The sequence below is a fragment of the Coturnix japonica genome, chromosome 11, assembly GCF_001577835.2.
Source record: "Coturnix japonica isolate 7356 chromosome 11, Coturnix japonica 2.1, whole genome shotgun sequence".
NCBI lineage: Eukaryota > Metazoa > Chordata > Aves > Galliformes > Phasianidae > Coturnix > Coturnix japonica.
The window spans coordinates 2255270-2279283 of record NC_029526.1 but is presented as its reverse complement, the minus strand read 5'-3'; the positions used below and the strand labels follow the sequence as shown (position 1 = coordinate 2279283).

The following is a 24014-nucleotide window of genomic DNA, read 5'->3' as shown; positions in this document are numbered from 1 at the left end:
TACTACATCAGTTCATATAATGCAGCAGGAATCCACTACAACACAAATGTAACATTAATTTGAATCTAAAAATCACTTTGCAACATGTAATATCAGAGTCTGTTCCAGCTGCTCACCTGCTACATGGCTGTTCTAAGAAATATCCTAAAAGCATAAGGAAGGGGAAATCACTGTTTCTTTAAAAATGTGAATATTGCAAACAAACAGTAAATTGAACATTTTCTACATCACTAGCTTAGAACAAAAAACAGAGGGATTAGGATGACCCAAGGAAGATTTTGCTTACATAGGATGAATAAAATATTCTGCTTAGTTTAGTTCACTTATCCAAGTTCTCCTGCTTGGTAGCTTGCAGTACAACTGATAAAATCTACCTCCTGGATACCAGCGATGGTTGAGTATCAGTTTCTAAGTAGCAACAGCAGGGGAGGGAACGTGACCCTAACCTGAGAATTCTAAGTTCCTCTCCACAAAGAGAAAGCTGAAGCAACACTTAACATCCTCACCTTCTAGCACAGCAAAATCCTGGAAGGCAAAAGAAAGCTTAGAGAGCGGCAAAACAGAACCTTCAGTACTGGTGAAGTCAAGGTGAAACACTCAAACTTCTGAATCAATTTGTTGGCCTGTAACTTCTTTTTTGAAACAGCTTTTGAAAGATTCTGTCGCAGTCATTACAAAAAGCCCAGGTCTTCCAATTAAAAACATGCTCAGTAGCCACTTCTTTAGACATGCAACTAAACAAATTCTGTTTGGAAACAGTGTCGACTCATTTGTAAGGTAACTAATGACATCCTGCTTCATAAGATGTATCACAATACTCTGAAGAACCCTGTATAAACACTGGTGTGACAGTTGCCTTTTTGAAAGGCAGATGCAATGAGGTTACCAAATTTTTTGCAACGTTTTTGTAGAGCTTTGCTTTTATTAAAAAGGCAGCGTCCTGACCTTGTTTAGTTGCTTTTTACACGTATTTTAAGTTATAAAACTTGGTGAGAGAGAAAAGAAGAGTGTCTGGGAACAAATACAGCCTTCAGGACTTTCTCTGGGATCACAACAATTATAACGTCACTTATTTTTCCCTAAATACACCCATAAATCCATGGAAGAATTCTAAGACTTCTGATTATATATATATATATATATGAATATATATGTGTGTGTGTGTGTGTGTGTGTATATATATATATACACATATATATATATGATTATGCGTGTGTGTGTAAGCGTATATATGTTTATTATTTTATTCATTTTATTTATTTATTTATTTATTTATTTTTAAAGCCTTCTAAGAGGCAAGAGGCGCACACTGCCCACACCAGCGAGGGGCGACCTCGGTCCCGCTATCGCCGGCCGGTAGGAGCGCCGCTCAGAGGCAACACAAAGCGCAGCTACGCCCGGCTCCCCATCAAAGCGGCAGCAGCAGCCGCAAAGCCACCGCCCCTCAGCGAGCCTGGAACCCACCGCCCCCTCCCGGCGCGGCACCTCCGCGCTCCGCACGCACCGAGACTACAACTCCCCGCAGCCCCCGGGAGCGGGGCCGCCTCTCGCAGCGCGGGGCCGCCTGGGAAGCGCGGCCACTCCCGCCCTTGTGCTCGTTCTCCGCCCTCGGGCCGGGTCCCCGCCGTCGGCGGGCGCTGGGCGGGGCGGCCGCAGCCGGGCGAGGGGGTGTTGGGGCGGCGCGGCCATCCCGCTCCCAGGGGCGGGGAGCGAGGGGACGGCCCCGCCTGTGGCTGCTCCGTGGAGCTGTTCAGCGCCCAGGTGCTGAGTCTCCGCCCGGCTCACGGAGGCTCCGGCGGCTCTCCGTTCTCACCGCTCTCCGTTCTCACCGCTCTCCGTTCTCACCGCTCCCCGGCACGGTGATGGCTCCAGCGCTCAGCAGCCCGCTCCGGGCACTCTGAGCGCCGCGCCCCGGCGCGGATGCGGCAGATCCAGGCGACTCTGGTTCCGCGGGGGGACACGGCAGGTAAAGCCCCCCCACACCCCTTCCCCACCCATCCGCATTGCATCCGCGGCCCCACGCCTCTGTGTCCGCGGGGATGCTGCCCGGTCGAGGCCGGTGGGGAGGCGAACTGCAGCGTGCACCGCGAGGGGACCGCGAGGAACAAAGCGGTGCAGTGCATATGCTTTATAAGTAGTTTCGTTGCTTTAATTTCCGGGAGGTGGGAAAGGGAGAAGAGATAAAAGGCTTCTTACTGCAAATATCTGTGCATAGCTATATGTATGAAAAGAACTAACTCGATTAATCTACTGTTAGCACCGTGCTCGTATTCTCACAGCTCAGCACCGAAAAGGAAAATAAATGCAGCATCTGTCATACAGGTAGAGCTACAGTCAAGCCTGCAAAATGGTTTCCTTGAATATCCTCCTTAGCTGTACGTAGTGCTGGTATAGATTGTGCACAGCAATGATTGCCTGCATATTTCTACATGGATTATTAGCCACACTGAGGAGCTGGGGCGTGCAGCAGAAGGTCAGAGGCGGACCAACATATATAGCGGTCCTGTAAAGAAGTGTCAGAAAATAGAGGAAAAAATTCCACTATATATGAGCAAAAAAAAATAAATTACATCTTAAATGAAGTCATTTGCAGCCAAGCATGGAGCTGCTATGCACGATGCTTCAGGCTTCTTCTTAGTGCTGAGTGATGAGGTAGGGAATGGGGCGAGAACATTAAACGTGCACAATCAAGCAGGAAGTGTTCTTAACTTTGTGCATGTGGAGTAGCCTGTTGTCAATGCATTGGTGAGTATTCCTTAGCTATCAAAAGAATGCATATTTTACCTCAGAACAGGACTGTAGCTGTATTTTCTGTTGCACTGGTTATATAGATTTACTTCATTTCAGAGTGGCATGGGAAGGGGCAGGCTGGCAAAAGGGAAACTCAGCACTTTGTTTGTGTGTAGAACATAAGAAGCAACTTTAACTGGGGACAACGCATGCAGACAGAGCAGGAACTGCAATAGGTTCTGTGCTGATTTCAATAGGAAACCAGAAAACTAAACCATGGGTTAGAGAAAGCTTCCTTTAAGATAACCAGAATGCAAAGAGTAAAGTAATTATTCACTGTATTAAGAAAGAATATGATGTAGGCAACCCGTGCTCCCCACATTGCCGTATCATGTATTAAACCAGAAGGATGCCATCAGGCAATTGCTGGGTTCAGTAAGGTGGGTATTTAAAAGCAAGTTGATGAGACTCACATTAGTTGTCATGCCATTAAGGACTGTCTAATGTACTCAGAAACTTAACACTTCTCATTTTTCTTTTCTTCTTTCTTTTAAATCATAATTTTAAGATCTGGGAATGCAATTTGTTTCCAGTAGAGGAGAATGCATTTGTTTTTTGTTATCTAGGCAGCAGTTTAACTCCTTTATTATAATAAGAGTTGAACAGATTGGGCACCATCTCACAGTCCTTGCATTATCCAAAAAACCCCCTACAGTAAGAACGCTGGATATGCGGGGCATAACATCAGGTTCTCAAAAGTAGCCTTTTAAGTATCAAGTTAACAATTACAGTAACATATTGCTGTAAAATTAAAAATCAATCTGTGCTTCTGACTGCAAGGCAGGCTTCCCCCGGCCAAATGAAAATGATTTCCTGACACAGCTCCTCCCCACCTCTGGCTTTTAGTCTCAGTACCACAGAAGCCTCAGAGCATGTGATCAGTTATGTGTGACTTAAGTTATTGATTTTCTTCTACCATGAACAATTACTATGGAGTGACAAGTCAACCATTTTGATCTTTACAGACCTAGCTCTATTCAGCAGTGCTATCCAGAGCACACACAGCCTAACCCAGCCTGCACGCCTCAAAGTAGCAGTTAGCTTTGAAATTAAAGGGCGCTGTTAAACCTTAAAATAGATTTTCTTTTGGGGCAGGAATGAAAGAGGCTTAATACCAGAACTGCACTCTAGACATTTTAGTTGCTGTTGCCTGAAACAACCCTTGAGGAGCTACTGAAATACCAGAAGGGCTGAACAACATGCTCTGACCACACCCCTATATTGCCATAATTCATAAACTGAGAATCTGTGTGTTGCCACAAGGATATTTTTAACTGGTCAGTTAGGACAAAGACAAAGCTTCTTTGTGCTTATTACAAGCGAGCTATCCTAGCCTCGTTAAGCCAATGATCTACTCTTAAAATATTTTTAAAAGGACACTTCTATTACCCCAACATTGCATATACTAAAGCCTATTACAAGTAGAACATGTTATTTGCTTGCATGCCAGCTCAGGCAATATATATTTTCCTGATTTAGAATCCACTGACTTTTCCTGCCCAGTTATCATGCACAAAGCACAGTGCAGAAAATCTCCAGTTGCAAGCTCCTTATGGAAACGTTTATGTTATCTTCTGTAGTGAGCTGCTGAAGTCATGGAAATATTTCTATTACACTTAAGTATCAGTCCATTTTTCAGAAAGCCTTAAACAAAAAATGTTTGCTACAATCACATTATGCAACAATGCTGCAAGTTTTGTTTTCAACATCAAAATCTCTGTAAGCAAAATCGGTATGAAAATGTTTAAGTTAAAAATCAACATGAGCCAATGGAAAGCAAACTAGTGTTTCTTTACTGCTAACTGCATGAGGGAGGAAAGAGACATACCTATACAAAAGAGAGCTCTCTGTGAGCTATACCTATACAAAAGAGAGTACTCTGTGTTACTATAAACAAAAATTTAGCATGCTCTTTTGTTCCCTGCTTTGTGGCCAAGATGGTGCATTAACTTCACCCAGTTTGCTGCTTTCATTCTAGCAATGCTTGCCATTAAGTACAACCAAATCTGGGGGACTGAACATTAGGACACAGTTGGACAGTGAAGTTCTTGCACAGAGGAAAAGTCTATAATCTGAGCTGACAATATAATGCTGACAAGAATTTGTGCAAAGATGCTTCTGGTTTGGGAATGGTATCCATGGAGAACTGCACCAAGTACAACATTTTCTTAAGTTCCACTGAGTTTAGTTTTAAGTACTTGGGGTGGGGGTAGGAAAACAAAGACAGCACAAAGGGCAAAGCCTGCACATAAGTTTGTATTTATCCATTGGGAGGTCACCAGATCTCAGCGATTCCTGTCTTAGTCATGCAAGTACTGCCAGGGTCACTCAGCTTTTACTGTAATATCATTCAGAATGCTGTCAGACCTCAATAAAGCAACCAGCAAACATCCCCTTAAGTCAAAGTAGAAGTAGCTAACTTTGTGGTTATAGAAGATCTCAGCAAAGGTGAGGGAGACTGAGAAACTTCATATCGTCAATTATCTTGCTACAAATCTAAGGCTTGGCGAGTATATTTAAAGAACTCAAAGAAAGCATTTATGTGTGAGCTGAACCCAGCCTTCTCAGTGGGAATGGATGCCTGGGCACCATGCCTGCTGCTCCTGTCTGTATGATGATTATTCACCCTGGCTGCAGGCCTACTGCCTTCAGGTGAAACAGAACTTCAGAGGTTTCACTCTTCACTCACCAGCTGTTCTACAGATAGCATAGAGGATGTGACTGGACTAGAATTACACACAAAAACCCAATTCTATCATCCTCCCGGTTTCTACTCCATTCCGAGACCTGCCTGAGGCTACCAAGAAGTTAAGCTTCCCATCCCTGCTCCCTCCCCTCCCAACTACTTCTACTACTGGAATGCATAAAATAGAAAAAAATATTCCATTATTCTTATTTAGTAGTTTAATCATAAGATGCTACATCTATCTCAGTTCTCAGATTTATGCAAGTATTTTTTTTCCATGGTACTTGACTTCTGTCAACTACTGTAACTCAAGCACAACCTATTTTGTTATTAACAATAGCAAAAATAACCTCCAAAGTGACAAACCATATCTGTCACTTGAAACTATACAAGCTTTGAGTGTATTTATAAACTGACTGAGGGAGAAGAGATAGCATTGCAGGATTCCATCTGTTCCTCAATTATTTCTAAACATTTGATTTCCCTTCTTTACCCTTGGGAAAAGGAATATCGTGCTGTTAATATTTCATTACAAGCACCTTTATGTTTTCTTCATACTTGTTGAGGTTCGCTTCCAAACTTTGCATTTTAGAACTGTTTTATTGATTCATTGGTTTTCAGCCATTGATAGGAAGAAGGCCTATTTCAATGCTGCTTCAAATTTTTATCACAGAAGAGTGAGAGAAAAATCAAGTGCTAGAGGAGAACTAAAGTCTATGTGGAAATGAGGAGGAAAGGTGCTTGGATAACACTTGAGAGGTTCAGAAATTAAAGGCCAAAATTAACGAGAATAAAAGAAAGATGTAAGAGACAAGTTACAGTGTAGGACTAAAGATAAGGAGATGTATAAAACAGAACCCAGTGTAAATATGGAGTTAAATTACAGGGACTAAAGATCCTGTGTAGTCCAGAGTGAAGATGGACCACGGCTTCTCACTATGCCACCCCTTCATATGCAATATAGAAACATCAACATCTCACTCTCCAACACTGAATTCTCCACACATCCATGAAGGAATCAAAAAATCTTTCTTGATTCAATCATAGCAGCACATTACATCCAGGGCAGAAAATGAAAGACTACTCAGATGGAGTATAGCAACATTTAATTAAAAACAAACAAACAAAAAAAACCCACAACACTTGAGAGCAGCAGAGCTCTAACCAGCCTGTTAGGTCATATGCCTTACTTTGCACCTCACCAGAGAGGTGATTTTAAGAATGGTACTCATATACAACCTGCATCAAAATAGCTTGAATTACTAGCAAAAAAAAATTAATCATTTTTACCCTCTAGTATTTTCAATTAACTCAGCATTACCATGTTGCAAAAACAAGACAATTAATCCTTAGACTTTCAAATAACAATTGAATCCATGAGTTATGCAAGTCTTCCCTGCCACTTCAATTATTATCCACCTGGCCACAGACAAGAATGGTCAATGCTGTCATCCTGGAGAGACAGCATGGCTCACTGAGCAGGCAGCAAACTCAATGTCCAGGTACATTTTCAGTCACACCATTAGCTTGGTGTGTCACACAGAGCAAGACACTTCAAGCCTAACTAGTCACTCATTATTACTAGATTTAATCCACTCCAGTCAAAAGAACAAGCCCTCAGCTGGCCCAGGGGTTAAGCACGGAGCCTTACATTGGCGTCAAATAAAAGAGGTGAAGTGAGAGCCATGAATCCCACTGCATTCCTGGAGCCCTGCTCCCATTTCTTCCTTACCATTAACTCATTTATAGGGAACGTACATTACGGTTGATCTGTATATATTAATAATTCCTTCCATTAACACTAACTAGAACAATATTTTGTCCACTTTATGACACAGACACTCAATAATATGAGGTGTTTTTTGTTTGTTTTTAATAAATAGACATAAAACTGCGGTTTTTTTTTAAACAAAGATTTTTAGGTTAGATTTTAATAGATCATCTAAAAAGCCAAATAGGATTCATTAAACTTATCTGCCAAGGAAACTTCCAAGAAAGAGTGGTTAAGTTCTTTACTGTTGTTATTTTCTATTTTAGAAAGAAGACTACCTATTCCTTCAATGCTAATTTCACCTGGATCCAGAAACCCCAAGCTAACAATGAAATAGATTTCTGATCAAGATACAATTACCAGAGTACTACAACATGCAAGGTTTATGTTTTAGAGGCACAAAAAAAGCATTGCAATCTAAAGTGAAGAACAGCTAGCAGTTGGTGAATATGTTTTCATGCTTGAACGAGTGACAGGGTAAATGTTTAGCAGCATACATCCAAACTCTAATCACAACTTAAGTTCCTTAATTAACTGACATTTGACCTGTGTTCGAAATCTACATTTTGTTCATTGTCTGAACTTCCCATTTCAGCCATTTCTATAGACTGAAACATAACACTAATTGAGGCCAAGAAAGTCCCCAGTATTCCATGATCTTTAGAGTATACCTTCTGGAAAGTGCTCATAATACACATTCTATTAAAGCTGGAAGATGAATAGCCTTCTATTCTATTCTATATAGAGGCATCTACCTCTTTGAAAGGAACATACTGTTTCACCACAGGAAGCCATTTTTGTCCTGACTGATCAGTCTTTCACCTCACTAGCCATTAATAAAAGTCTGATGGCAAAAGGCAGCACATGCGAGGTCTCACCAACATACACCTGAACTGTGGCTTGGGCACTACCATTCACAACCACTATCCAGTACCACTGTTAAAGAGCCAGCCACCAAGATTCAGTGTTATATTAGAAACTAAGCATTATAAAACAGTGAATTTATGTACACATCTGTATTTACACAAATTTTCCAGCACAGTGTTATTCCAGTTGCTTACACAACAGTGCAATCCTTTAGAAGTTATTACTTCAACATTAACTATTCTTTTCACTTACGATTTGCATTTTTCCACATTTACATAGTACAGTATCCTTAGGACACAAGCAATAATATGCTTTTCACACAGTAAACCACATATTAACCAAATATCCTACAGCTAAACGTTGCATTAAAATCCAAAGGCTGAAGTATATTTGGACATATTAGAAGAAAACTTTGCTTTTCACTTATGACAAATATTTGTAATGTTTAAACCACTCTTCATACAACCTTTTCTATCTACTCAACTTCCATTCCTCAGAAATCGTTCTTTATCAACACAGATTCTTGTATTTCCTATCCTATCACATATCTACATAACAATATATACATTCCCATATCTAGCTGGAACTTGTTTTGGTCATGCATTCACAGCAATCTAGGTAGCTTTAATCTCATTTTTACAGGTCTGCAGAATTAGACTAAGTCACATGAAACTGTTCCCATGATGGAACTATTGGAGGGTTACACATTTGAACCAATCCTTTATTTAACTGTTTTTTCTAAGGCCTTTAAAGAAAACTTAGACTTCTCAGACTCAGAACTGCTTCCAAACATTGTAACCAGTTCTATTCTATGAGGTTACCGAGAAACCCAACTCTTAAAAAAAAAAAAAAGAATGACAGAGAATCAAATCCTGTGCTGAAATAATCTGTAACTTTGTTCATTACTGTCCACACTGTGCTTCAAGGGAAGTATTCACTTTAAGTGAATAACTTGCTTTAACTTCTTCTTTGTTAAAAGAGTTGATAAATAGTCACTTTAATCACTCAAATATTCACAAAGCTGTGTTGGAAAGTGGGCTAGAAATCCATGAAATCCTGTAGTGGCCAAGCAGCAGCTAGTACCAAGATGCCTGACCCATCTCCTCAGCAATTAGTGCAACTGCCTTCTGACTTTACTGAGCACTTATTGGACAGACAACTCTTTAAAGAGGAGCTATATAACATAGCCACAAAGAAAGCTCTCTTCTATGCAGCCCCATTTTAAAATCCATGCATTTATTTCTAAGAGAAGCCAGGAAAATCCTGACAGATGGAAGGACCAGTAGACAGCTTCATCCCTGAAAAGACTGCACATTAACTCTGTCAAACAGAGATTACAGTTCTGATTCCATAATCTGCCTCTGAAGAGCTACTTCTGACAATGCTGTGGGGCCCAGCTCCAGGTCTCCTCATTCAGAACTCACCTATACAGTCTTCATGTCTGTGCCAGAGCAGAAGTTCTATTGCAGAGTTCATTTGATCAAGATGTTAAAAGTTACCTGAGCTAACTTCTTACCGAACCCATTTTAGGCAGCTGGAACAACTTGCCTTGCTTGTGTGTGAAAAAGATTAATAGAAACATTCTGTAGAGCCTATTATTTTAGGACACTGCAAAAGAGCACTTCATGTCTTGGCAACTGGAAGTAATTTATTGGATAGTTTTTATACTGTATTCTAATAAAACTTAAATTAAAAAACATAATAAAGCCAGAGTTTCTGTATTTTCCATGATGGAAAGATTTTAATCAGTCTAAGCCAAAAAGTTCTTACTTCTCCATGTTTTTGTTAATTTACCTATATTGATTCAAGTTGACCAGTTTGTTGGCAGGCATTTTTTTGGAAAGAGATTACTAAAAGCCCAGACATTTGAAATCTTATCGTGCCTATTTTTTTTTTCCTCACCAGATGATATTATTAATCAAGATTTCTTTTAATTTCTGCATTACTAAGTAGCAACTAACTTCTCCATAGTTGATTCTGTCCGATCTTCAAAATACCTCTGCACTTGTACTGTGTTGAATATTGGATTGTTCACATGCACTGGTCTTCAGCTCAGCAGATGAACACAGGGCACAGTCTTCATTTAACAATATATCTTAATTCTAATAAGACAACGCTCAGTTTGAACCAAGGCTGGAGAGCAGAAACCAGTAAGGAAGAAGAAAAACAATCTAGTTTTCTTTGCTTTGACTACTTGCTCTTTTTAGAATGCAGTAGCTGCAGCTTCACTCGAGAGAAGTTTATTTGCTGCCAACTCACAAGAGCAAGCTATTGGGCATCTTAACTTCTTCTGTCTCATAGTCATCCTTGAACATATTCTCATGGCCACACTTGAAAGCCTCTTTTAATGGCACTCTGCAACCAGCTTTTACAGACAGAACAACTATCACTGTGCCACTTCGAATATGAAAGTCATACCCTGGGGGCAGGAAGTTAACTTGCCTGAGAGATGACAGACTAGAAATTCATTTACACCCTTACTGCTTTCCATGCCCTCGTCCTCTTTAATTATTTGTCACTTTCTCCAAGACGGCACAAGACCAACCTGGCAATGCCAGAAAGACAAAAACACACAGCTTTTAATAAGGCTACAAGCTTTTCTATACTACCGGAATTATTCAACCACCACAAGCCCCGTTAGCAATAACATACAACAGCTTCAGTTCCCCGATGCAGAACTGACTAATCTATTGTGAACATACCTCTATTAGTGCAACACCACAATAGTATACAAGCTGTTTTAGCTACAGAGGTTTAGTTCAGAAGCAAACTTCTCTTCTATAGATAATACCTCTGCTGAGGGACTACATGACACATCTAAGCCTACCCTAGAGATCATGAGTACAGGGAGAAATAAAATCCAGCTTACTAATTATTACTCTTGTAAGCACACTTAGTTTTTCTTTACCATTAGAGAAACAACCAACATGTATGAAAGACCCTTAGAAGATGACAAACTTGAACATCTAATATGCAGATCAGCTTCCCAGCAGTTTTAATCTCCTGAGACCTCCTTCATGAGGACAGCTGCCAGCTACAGATGCTTGGCTGACTAATTGGCATTAGCAATAAACAATATTTGAATTTGTCCAGGAAACGAACAGAGAGTCTAAGAAAGGCTTATCGACACTCATTAATGAAATCTGATAAGCCTCTATCTTTACTGAAATTGTTGAGCAGTTCATTTCTACCTTTGAAAATTGTGCTAATGCCAAATGATGGTTTATAATGCTCTAGACACCACCCAGATGAACTTTAGCTCTTGGCAAGTTATGACATAGGTATAGTAAACATAAAGTAACTGCTATTTTAGTAAGTAAGGATACTATGTACTTGGGGTTTCACAAGGCAGCTTTGTATCCAAACCTGAGTAGCTTACAAGCAAATAAGACGTTTTATTAAACAGCATCCCGCTGGATTGCTTAGCAATATGTCAGTCTCTGAGCTACAAGACAACCTGTCTTATATGTAACAGGCACTGCTGAAGAAAAATTGTTCTCCTAATTCTTGGCACTAACTACGACATTAACCTTCTGTTTTCAGGAGCTATAACCTGACTTGTGTAATATTTATCTGACAGTGTTTAGATGCTTCTTTCAATGTTTTAAAAGAATGCAGTTGCTGTAAAACAAAACCAGAAGTGGACTAGACTGTACCTGCATTCTGACATGCACATTGCAGACAAAACTCAGAGTCAATCTACGTTGTCAAAGTGAAGAAAATTAACGTAAGATTTCAGGAAGAGAACTGACGCAATAGACAAGAAAGCTGCAAATAACCTGGAGCAAGGTGGAGGCTGAAGACAGCAACCATAAAGCGATAATCAGTGAGAAGAAAATTGAAATACAGGATGTGTGCAGCAGCTGCTGTTTTAAAACCTTCTGAATAAAGAATTAACAGCTGATGCTGTACTCAGTAGGACTTGCATCTACTCTAAGAAAGGGAGCTGAGCCAGGGAGACAGATGGCTGGTGAAGGAACTGACACTGCCAGAGCTAGAACATTCACTAGTAGGGAGGAAAAACAGCTATACCCATAAAGGAACTACTGCCAAATATGTAAGTGAAGTGAGAGGAATCATGTGATTTCAACAGTTCTGCAGAACTGTGGATGATGTGCTGAACTACAGGCAGTGCATTAGACCCCAAGCTTGGCAGTTCAGCAACACACAGAAGCAAAGAGACAAAGGAGTGATTAAAAGGTCAAGCATTACCTGAGAAACAGCAGCAAGAAGTTCAAAAACATAAGTGGTTTGAAAAGCAAGTGCTGAAGTGCTCATAAGCACTGGATAGATCTATCATCTGAAATTAATTTGCAAAGAGATAGCTCATTATTCACTCAAAATAACCATGTCAAATGCTAAAAAGTGTGAAGAAGCCAGATTTAAAATCTCTCTACTAGGAAGAAAATAGTTTGAGCAAACCTAGTGTTTCTCCCAGCTGTGAGTAAATTCCAGGTACATGTAAGACTTGCATCTAGTCTTCTAGATGCTTAGAAATACCTGCCCATAAACATCCTTTGAAGTAGAGCAATTTAAATGCACGGGGATAGCAGTTGTGGGGAGAACAAGTTTGGGAATTTTACAGTTTTGCAATACAAAGGGGGGTGCCTTAGGAAAAGAGATATAAATTTTATTAGCACTTGATATCTTCATAAGTGCCAGTTCAAATAGAGATGCATGGGCATCTAAGAAAATAAATACAATTATTTATACTGATTAGCCCATTAACTTTTTATTAAGTACTTTTCCAGCCCGTTATCACTGTCAATTATTGATAACAAGGGAAAAAAACCCATCTTTCTTTCAAACTCTATAAAGGTGTTTATGAATCTCAAACTGTATTACTACAGATATAACTTTGCTACGTGCTGTTTCCATTACATGCATTTATACTGCTTAACACTAAGGGCATTTAAGCCATATAGTTACAGAACAGCACACCATTTAAGACAGCTTTTACCAGATTCTTCAAATTTTGCTGAGATTTTAACCACTATTGCAGAAGAGCAACAGCTCTGCCATGGACAAATAGAATATTCAAAATCCCATCAAATTTATTACAGAATAAGATTATCTTTTTGGTATTCAGAAAATTCAATTACTTCCCAAGATGCAGAAAGATTGTTTTTAATATGCAGGCTAGGCAACCTAATTAAATAACAGTGTGTGATGGCTCCAAAACATTATAGATCACACATTAATGCAGAAAGCCAACAGAATTACCAAGTTACCCATCCCAGACTTTGAGGCACAGAAAACAGATTTAAACAAACTACTAACAAGCATAAAAATAAGCCAGTGCAACTGATAAAGCTAATGAATCTGTTGAAAGGCCAGAGGAAAAAACACACTGCAAAAGTCATCACCAGTAGGACTATAAAATCTACAACTAAAACCACTTCAAAGAGCAGGGAGTACAAGCTTTACATGGAAACATACTCTCCGAAAACCAGAATATCAATGGAAGCCTCTTCCACAGAGTGGAAACAAGCAGGTCAATAATTAGGTCATATTGACCTCTTACCCACCCCCACCCCCTCCAAAACCACACCCAAACAACAACAGCCCTCACTTTCTGTCTATAGATACACCCAAAGTTAAAACACATTTTCATTTCATTCCTATTCTTCACTCTATCTCAGTGACAGGATTTATTAATCACAATCAGTTAAAACACCAACACCAATGCACTTCTTTTCAAGTTTAAAAACTGAAGAGATCTTAAAGAGACCGGCTACATAGTACTGGAAAGATATACAGGAAGTGAAAGAGTATTCCTCCAGAATATTTTACTTTAGAAGCCAACTTTAGATACCTCCAAACAACAATAACATTGAAAAGTGTAACATACAACTTACATTGTAGCTCAAGCAGGCCCAGCCCTCACAGCCAGCCCTCCTGCTGAGCAGATGGGCGGGGGCCTGCAGTACCTCACTCGAGCCACCAGGACAAACCTAACCGCTCTACCTAGAGAACCTCACAAGGCTAAAACGACTTCAGTAGGAAGAAATAGCGTAGGAATAACAAACTCACCTCACAGAAAGAGACAGTTCCCTCAGAGCCTGCGGGGGTTACGACTGTCTTCTCCTCAGGAGAGGTGAGCCCTTAAGTTGTAACCAAACCTTCGTTTTTCTCATCTCTTTCCTGATTGTCAGGCTAAGTGAGTCTTATGGGGCAATATCTTGCAAGAGAATTTGCTGAAAAATCAACAAAGCATAATCTACCATTCCTTCCCTTCTCTGCAGGTGGTGAACCTACAAGTGAAATAAGCCTTTATGATTTTTGAGGTGTGGGTTGGAGCTCTTCCATCTCTCTGTATGAGATTTTGCCAAGTCAGTGGCTTTTAGGGGCTTGGGATCAAATGGATTAAGTATTCTGTGTTGTGTTTGCTCAGGGTGCAGGAAGGAAACATTAAATTACACCCACTTGAAGCTACTTGCTAATGAATTACTTAATTATACGCTAGGGTATTAGATGGGTTTTACATTAAGTCAGTGATGTTTTTGTTGTCTCATAAGAATCACCTATGTTTAGATAGGCTAGAATTAACATTCTCTCTTTAAAAGTCTGTATTTTAACTGGAGGAAAAAAAGGGTTATGTTAAGAATGTAGCATGTTTAAAGGTGGTTGCAGTAAAATGTGAAACACTGACACATTAAATGTTAAGCATGTCTTGTAAAGGCAAGAGTTTCTTTAACAGATGGTTGGAGACTTCTAATAGCCCTGATCACAACGTGCAGATAACTCCACTGTTTCTGCTTGTGCTGTATGGTGGTTCAGGGATCTTATGGGATCACTTTAAATGAGTAGTTGTATGAATTGGCCAAAACTCTTATTTCAGTTCTACATTTGAACTGAAACAGCTGCTACTGTACATATAAATATCCTCAGCATGGAAAAGAAACTAGGAAAGAAACTCCAATAACAAAGTAACTTTTTTCAGTGCCTTTGGGTCCAAAAGTTGTGCTGAAGGCAGAACCTGAGCCTTGGTATGTCATGTTTGATACGAAATTTCAAAAATATGAAAGCATAATAATTTATTTTGGGAAGTAACTTGTGGAGTATATACCATCCTAATGCACTTAACTATCAAATGGCTGTGTTTTCTTTAGCAAAACATTGTATAATTTAAGAAGTTGTATGAATATATTTTATTACTATGCTTTCTGCCAGTGTCTTTTAAACTCATTTACAAAGATTCAGCCTGGTTTGATTACAATAGTATGGGAGGTATTTGTGGTTTTCTTTCAGGCCAGTTGTGAGCTCAGTTCTGGCTCTAGATCTGCTGCCACTAGCAATGTGCTGGGATAACATCAGTGACAAACTGAGAAGGAGGAAGAATAATATGCAAATAAAACAGGCTAAAACCTAAAGTGTCCTACATAGAGCCAGTAAATACAGCAGTATTTACTGATCATTTTGAAGAAGGCTTATTCAGTCTGGTACAGGATGCCTCTTGCTTTGCCCCTCCGCTGAGAGAATACTGCCAGGAGTGCCCATAACTCAGTGGCTGCAATATTGGTTTTGAATTTACAAAATCAGATTTTTAAGAGCACAGAGCCAAGTTTTTGAGTTTTTGGCATCTAATATCTGGGGACAGATTTTGAAAAGAGGTTGGTGCTGACTGTGCTGAGTTCTAGTGAAGATTTGTACAGTTCAATTTTGTGCCTAAGCAAGTTCATCTGTTGAAAATCAACTCTATATAGCTAAGAATGATATTCTTAGAACACTGTAAGGGCAGTAATTGCAAAACAAACAGACTTTGTTCATTTCAGACACCCTGCATGAAGCAGGACAGGGTTTTCTGCCTGGTATGTTCAGACCAAACTTGAAATTGAGGGTGTATTTATTGTTTTGCTACCTCCATTCTGTCTATGTTTTTGTGTAAAACATGGGCTGTTGTGGAAGGAGGAGTGCAAAAAATGTGTGATTGGGATTGCATGGGAGTTAAATATCTTAATTAAAATTTACATAAGCATTAATATTGTGAGTTTTCTGATACAGCCAGTGTTTCTAGAGCTGTACTGCCTTCTGGCTAAACATTTTATCTTTGATTGCCCTTCTTGGTAATCAATGGTGCAGTTCCTGCTGAATTTGATTTAGGCTGTTTGATTTAGCAGTGTTGATCCCTATATAAAACATAGCTGCATCACCAACAAAAGTAATGTTTTATAATGGGAAAGCATGATACGTTTGGCCAACATCTTTTACTGGCAGAGTCATAATATTGAACTGTGATGTCCTTCTGGCTAGCTGTTTGACTTACTGTTGCAGGTTCCAGCACATCAGATGATTTTCCATATCTAAACAGTCTCTTTACATTGAAAATTAATTTAGTTGTCTATTAAGACAGTATTTGGAACTTGTCTTTGGTCCCTTAAAAATGACTGTGTCTGTGTGATGTTGAGTGGTTAAACACGTTACATGGTAAGGAGGTAGCTTGCAATGCATAGCCTGCACATGCTCTGTAGAACACTGAAAGCAATTTTCCCAGATGCATTATCAGGCGATTACACTTCATTTCTTATGGCACGTATGTAGTTGTTGTGGTGATGGATACATTAGGTGGGGAAGGGAAATATTTTAGAAATCATTCCTCCTTTTTCCACAAAGACTAAAAATATACCAAACTGTGAAATGTCTATCACATGAGACTAGAGAAGTTCACAATGGTCACAAGCCTCATTCCTTTTGGACAAAGAATTCTTGATGTGCTTCTGATGAGATGCAGCTTCCTTTGTCACACTTTTCGGAGAGGGGATAATTTAGCTGTATATCACATCTGTAGTCTCTTCCCTTGAATGTCTTTCCGCAAATGAATTTAATTTGCTGAGGCTAATATAGTGAATCAGATTCAGCTTGCACCTCACTAGTATTGTGAGCCTATTATGGCATTATTAGTCTCTAATTATAGGCATGCAGGTAAGTAGTGGCCCAGTAACAAAGGGTACACAACCAGAGCATCATCACAAGAGTTTTAAATCAGGCAAAACAAAATATATATATATGTGTGTGTGAAAAATACACCACATTGGTATCTATCAAAATGCCATTTTCTGCAAGTGGCTGCTCTGCAGGTGTTCCCAAAAAGTATTAAAAATTACTGTGCTGTCACCTGTTCTTCCAGGCTACAGACTGGAACTTGTCACAAATGCAGGTGTGTACAACCTGAATCATTTGCAATAGTTCAGTACAAGTGTTATGCAGTAAGATCGAGCAGTTTGTTGATTATGTTTATTTCATTTGTCAAAATAACTTGTTACACTATTAAAACAAACATTTGGAAGTGATTTTTTTTCTGCTTTATTATTTCAGTTTTGAAAATCAAATGATCTGTTTTTGCTGTAGAAATCACAAATATTTACTACCATTGATACAGAACCAATGTAGCTGTCTTCTGAGATTTAAGATACTAGACACTAACTTTGTGTGCCTTTCCAAAATATCCTTTTGTTGCATGAGTAGAAATTTGTTGGACTGAGTATTGGAGGATCTCACTCGACTTGTTTTTAGAGAAACTCCTGCACGCTTTCAGATTTCTTCACTGCACGACTGTACTGAATGTGCCATAGTAAACTAACAGGAACAGAGGAAGCAGAGGGATAATAACTATCAATAGGGGACAGAGACCATATAAATTATATTTGTAGAATTTTTATTCTCTTTGACTGGTGGCCTAAGAAGATAGAACAAACCTGAGAAGGAAGGAAATACTTCTTTTTGTACAGTAAGGAGTGAGATCAAAGAGAAGTGACAGAAATAGAGACAGAAACTGCACCTTCTCTTCTGAAATCACATCTTAAACTTGAAATATATGGAGTAAGTATTTTTGACAGAGGCAAGAATGCTGTACTGTGTGAATAGGAAAACTAGCAACGTGCAGAATAGCAAGTCATAGCTGGTCTCCTCTTAGTGTTTTCTACAGTTTATAGTACCATATCTCAAAATATTCACACAAACCTTTTGAAGTTGTTTGTTATAGTGGTGCACCCTGACACAGAATAGTATTTTCAGGTCATACTCGGTTTTAGGATGGTGCAAGTCAGTGTTACTACATGTAGATTTCAGCAGGATCAGTTCCTTGGTTTAGCTGCCTGTGCAGGGCTGCTTGAGGTGCTACTGTCAGTCCAAGGGATAAGCAGAGAAATCATGAAACGAGAGAATAAGTGCAAGATGATCCTTTCTGGTGGCTGCTCAGGCTCACATTGGCTGAGTTAAGCTTTCTGTGAACATATGAAAAACAGCCTTGTGCATAGTTCAGTTACTCCTTGCTGTTTGGAGTAGTTTATTAAATTATTAAATGTCATGTTGCATTTAAATCTGTCCAGTTTTCTGCTCTGGTTTGCTTTAAAACTGGAAAAAAATCCCGTAAGTGTTCTAGGAGCTATGGAGACTGTGCTGATGTCAGAAATGTTTGCAGTGGGGGCCTGGTAAAGGGAAACAGATGTCTGCAGTTACTGCTGAATGTGGTTGGTTGCTGGTGCATAATATAGAGCAGTGGGCTGCAGTACAGAACTGCTGAGCTAGTGGTGGGTGTGGTGAAGTACAGCTTGTAGGGAGAGACAGATTTTCACCTTAATCCAGTGCTGTGGCACTGAAACTGCCGTGTTGTGTCCTGCCATGTCCACGCTGCGCTATGCCATAGGGCTGCATCAGCTTGAACTGCTGCCAGCTCAGGTGTCTGCTTTTTATTTGCAGACTTGGGCCAGATTAAACTGCCTGCTCAACTCTGTCTTTCCTGACATCCCACTACATGATAAAGTACCCTTCTGGTGCTTTGTTTGTCTTGACCTTTACAGATCTTTATTTTTTAGGTGGCTCCTAAACTTTTATGAAGCTTGAGGAGTCTGGGGTAAAGAGATGGAGCTTGAGATGTCACTCTTGATTTGGGGGAAGGGCATTTTTTTCCTTAAGCATCGGATTTTATGGGAAAGTTAACTGTTGTTGCTGATAATATTTTGCCATGGTACTTTGGCTGAACAGGAGCAAAACTAGGAACAGACCTCTCTTGCCCTCCAATAAAAAAGCTTTCCAAGTGCCAGACTTCCAGTTCTCCCTGACTCTGAGAGAAATCTCCTCTATGAATCTTGAAGCCAATTTTGTGCAGTTAATACCAGTGCAGAACTCTGTCACTAAGGTCATTAGCTTGATTATTGATTTAGCTGCCCTGCATGGTTTCTCAATACATCTCAAATAAAGTTAAAGCTGAACCTGTTCAGATACTTCCAAAACAAGCTGCTTAGTTGTGTTCTCTTCTGCCACTTCTCTTGTCTCTTAGTATTATTTTTAATTCTGAACTTTAAATGAGCAGTCAAAGTGTCTTAGGTGCTTAATTGTCAAGCTTTCTAACAAGCCTCTTTTGTTTACTCTCCCCTGTGGTTAGAAGTTGCCTGCAAAAATCCCTTGAGGTCATATTTATTTTAAAATCCATCCTTTTGACACTCTCATTCGTTGTGATATCTATAGAGTCTTTGCTGTGGTTGAATGGTGCTTATCATGATGTTCAAAATTAGCTTCTTGCATTTACTGTCCCATCATTCTGTGCTGCTGTCCAAAAAATAAAATGAAACATTTGATCAGCTCCCTTCTAGAAACAGAGGCCAGGCATCCGCAAGAGACCTATAATATCAGCTCATTTTAATGGTGGACGAGATTTTAGAGCAGGTTTTATGTCTGTCTCATTACTGTATTGAATTCTACATGTTCTTGTCCATATTCACTTACACAGGAAGTATTTGTGTGAGAGCTCTGTTCATTGTCCTCCCAGGATTCCTGTGTATGGATTTCGTTTTCCCATCAGTATTCAGGATGTTTTATTGCTTGAAAAAAGTCAGTATAAAAACAAAAAAAAGTAGGTAGCCTGCTTAGCCTCTGTCAAGTACGGATAGACTCAGGACTAAAGCAGTGATGGTTTCAGCGTAGTACAAACTCATCTGAATATGCAGTATGGAAATCATGTGCTGCTTAGTGAATGAGGAAATGCAATTCTGATCAGAATGACTCTGAAGTGCTATTGAAAAGGAAAAGCTATTGGGAAAGGAAGGTGAGAGAAAAGAAAAGGTCTAGTGAGAAATTATTTTTGATAGGAAGGTAAGGGTAAGGTGCCTTCAAGGACTGTACCTTCATAATGAAATGTGCATTAACATTAAAAATATGCATTTTTAATCAGGCTGATATGCCTACAACATGAACTTGTTTTTTTTATTGTTCTTAATGGTATTTAGAGCACCAGTCACGTTTCTCTGTGGTGGTATGAGTTATGTGACAACGTTATTCTGTGCTTGAAAGCTACAATTATTCTGTAAACTTCAAAATCTGGAATTCAAAATTAGAAGAGTCTGAGAATTTCTGTGTTTGGTTGGCTCAGGCGGAAAGCTGGAGGGAAAGTGATTTGCCTTTATGTCTTTTGTCAGATAGAACAATGCTAACTGAGGAACAGGAGGGTGATAATGAATCTCAAAAGAAATTCACAATCAGAAAAAGCAGTATTTAGCATTAGTCTTGTGCTGTATTCCTTTGGAAAATACCATGTGAATCCCTGTAGCTTTATTGATTCAAGACGTGAAAGGAGATACTTATTTGGATTATCGAATAAAAAGCTTGTTGTGTTCCATCAGAACACTGGCAGATTTAGCAATCCAGTCTATTGTACAAATGGCGACATCATTCGGGCGTGTTGTCTGTATGTTCCAGTGATGTTGCCTGAGTAACTCTAAGCAAAATACAGCGGGGTTGTTTTCTTTGATCCTTGAAAATACTGACAACAAGAAACTTTACTTCTAGGGCATCACTGTACATTATGCATTTTGCATACTGGATTTTCTTACCATTACAGTTTTTCATTGGAAATAAACTTGTACATTGTCACTCGGGATTCTGTGGCACGTGCAACAGCAGGGAGCTGAGGATCTCAAATGAAAACCACTACTTGCTTTCTGGAGGATATTTTCATTTGTTATTGGAAAGTGCTGCTGTGAGGTCTGTATTTACTAAATATTGTACTTGGATTTTCTTTTTTTCTTTTTTTTCCCCTGAGATAGTTGGCCTCTATTAGAAACAGACAATGTTTTCAGCTCCAGATAGAGCAGATTCTGACCTGACTTACCTTGGTTAGCACTTACTTTGCTAGTGTTTGGTAGCAAACGGTACCTACTTACTAGCTAAAAAATAGACTTCTTTGGTGCTTTAAAACCAAAAATATTCTAAATTCTAGTTTTAATGCAGTTCTGAAAATGGAGAAAGCTGAAGGGATGAGCAAGTAGTCCTGAATTACTTGAGTGTGTGGGTATGTGTTTTGCTCTATGCAATCTCTTTATCAGAGATCTGGATTCCAAAATAGTTCCTCTTGACTGGGTTGCTTCCCTGGACTATTTTGATGACTTCTTTATGTGAAGTTCTAAATAAATGAGATCACAAAATCACATCTGTTCTAAATCTGCCTTTTGCTTTCAGAGCATTAAAGACAAATAACCAGCTAATGAGAACTTGTGTATAATGCACAGTTTGTGAAAGAACTGTCGGTGTGGTGCTTTTCTGTTGGTTTGTTTTGGTTATTCAGGCTTTATCTCAAACATTACCAACATTTCACACTGAAAGAATGTGCTGGTTTCAAAAATAACTCCTACTACTCTGTTTGCAATTTCTCACTTCTTTTTCCCCTGTAAATCAGACTTCTGAGAAAGTCTCTTGTTTTTCAAACTAAAGCAAAATAAATTTTTAATCTCCTCATCTTTTTTTCCCCTTCCTGTATCTGCCGGGAGTGATCTCTCTTAGTCTTAATACTTGGTGTAAAAAATGATGATGTTAAATTAATTGGGAGGTGTTTGAAAGTCACATACTTTAGACTTTTGTATTTAAATGGGTTCTGGAAAGCACTGAACTGATTTAATGGCCTGAATGTAAGATTTAGGAATTGAGAGGTCTAGGTTCCTTCCCTGATGTTATCACAAGTTTGCTTTGTATGGAAGCTTGTTCTCTGCTGAATTTAGAAATGCTGGAGAATTATTTGTGGAAAATTTACCAATGTACAGAGTATAATTAGAAAGCATATGCATTGTGTAGCTTTAATTTCACAGATGAGTTCTGTGAGACCCTGTGCTGTCCTATGTGATAACTTTGAATACTCTTGACTTCTAGTACTCTCTGTAAAGATAAAACTGATCTTTAAAGCTTTAGTTCTTTTCTACAGTATAATTACAGTTAAAATTTTAAAACTGACATGGATTAATTAGTACAGTGACATTTTCTGCTGGTAGCTTCAAGAGGACAAGGACAAAGAAACAGATATTCTGTCAGAAGGTTCAGAATAGAGTAGTTCAGAGCAGATTTAAAAGCCAGGGAAAGCACAGAGGTTACACTTGGAGTAGTGATGGTGTTACTCAACTTGACTGGCTTTATGCACCTACAGTATAAACACATTGTCTACTCATGTTTGAGCAAATCATCTGCACAGCCTTTATAAGCAGTGGAAAGACATAAGCAGTTCAGTGTGCAGTTTGTTTCAGCTTCACAAATCTAAGTAAAAATACCCACTTTATAGAGATGAGCGCAGTACTTGTGTGCCAAGTATGCTTAAACATAGAACAGATTTTCTTCGCATAATTTTTGTTCCAGAAGGAATCACTTGTTAGAGGCTGCATTAACTAACGTGTAGCACTTCATTGTAACATTGTGACTTCATTGCAATCAAAGAGCTCTGGTACTGGCAATCTATATATATATTTGCTGGTTTTATCCAGCAGATTGTTTATTATTTAATTTTAAAGGTGGAGCATTTTGTTACTGAATGGCTCTGTTTGCCCCTTCTTTGATGTGTGTTGAGGTGCTATATTGTTAATTCTAATGCTTGTACTAGAGGCGATAATTAATTAAAACAAACCGGAACCAAACAAAATATCTAGAGAGAGAGGACACAGCAGTTTTACTTAAAAGCTACAGGAGACGTGATTTCTGATAAAAATAATAAGAAAAATTGTGGTTTCCAAACAGTTGCTTCTGTTTTTGCTGAGTTAAACCGGGATGGGAAGTGCAAAATACTGAATATACCAATGGGGTTTGAGTCCTTGAAGTCTTGTACCTGTCGCGTCACAAGTCCAGAACATTTGTGGCATGATGGTTACAAATAACCAGAACGTGTTCTGTTTGTGTGGTCTACATTAAAAGCCTGATTTTGGATTTTTATAGCCTGAATCCAAGAGCACTACATGGAATGTAGATAGCTCTCAGCAAAGCATGTTTGCTTTTGCAAAGAAGAAACGTCCACACGAGCTGTTCATTTATTAGAATCTGTTCTCCACAAGGGGTTTTTAAACTTGTTCCAGGAATAGTGATAGAAGTGTAGAATAATGTCCAGTGATGGTGAAAGATCTCCCTCTGCTTTAAGCTAGAATAATGTTAAGAAATTCATACAAAGTTAATATGTATGGCTGTATGTTTTATCTGATAATTATTGACAAGGTAAAATAATTTAACCTTTAACTCAGTTTGCATGAGCCCCAAAAATAATAAATGCTTAGATCTTCAAACTCTTCCTGTTTTTTTAACTAATATTACTGTAGTGTTACTAAAATGTCCTAGCTGTAGGACAGATAAAACTTGTTTTGTGTTGGATAGAATGAATGGAAAGGGTTCTGTAAAGCATGTTGCATGTGTGCGTTCAAGTTACAGAGAAGTCATTACATCTGCAGTGCAATGCCACGCCACTGATACTAATGTGATGCTGATGATTATTACAGCGCTATCTATTTGTACAGAAGTATTCAGTAATACCTAACTGTGCTCAAATAAAATGTCAGGTAGTTCTGTATCTGACGTGCCTCTGAAGCTACTTTAACAATCTAGTTTAAAAGCTGTAATCTAGCAAAGACTGTTGCAGTTTCACATGCCACATTGGTGAAACTA

At 39.1% G+C, this 24014-nt stretch overlaps 1 protein-coding gene across 1 annotated transcript in view; it reads left to right on the top strand.

Moving 5' to 3' along the window:
* The first annotated feature begins 1659 nt into the window (after positions 1-1659).
* Positions 1660-24014, top strand: part of SMPD3 (sphingomyelin phosphodiesterase 3) — a 98964-nt gene continuing 76609 nt past the window's right edge. Inside the window, exon 1 of the mRNA XM_015873543.2 lies at positions 1660-1966. The gene's annotated coding sequence lies outside the window, so the exon portion shown is untranslated. The remainder of the gene's footprint in view (positions 1967-24014) is intronic.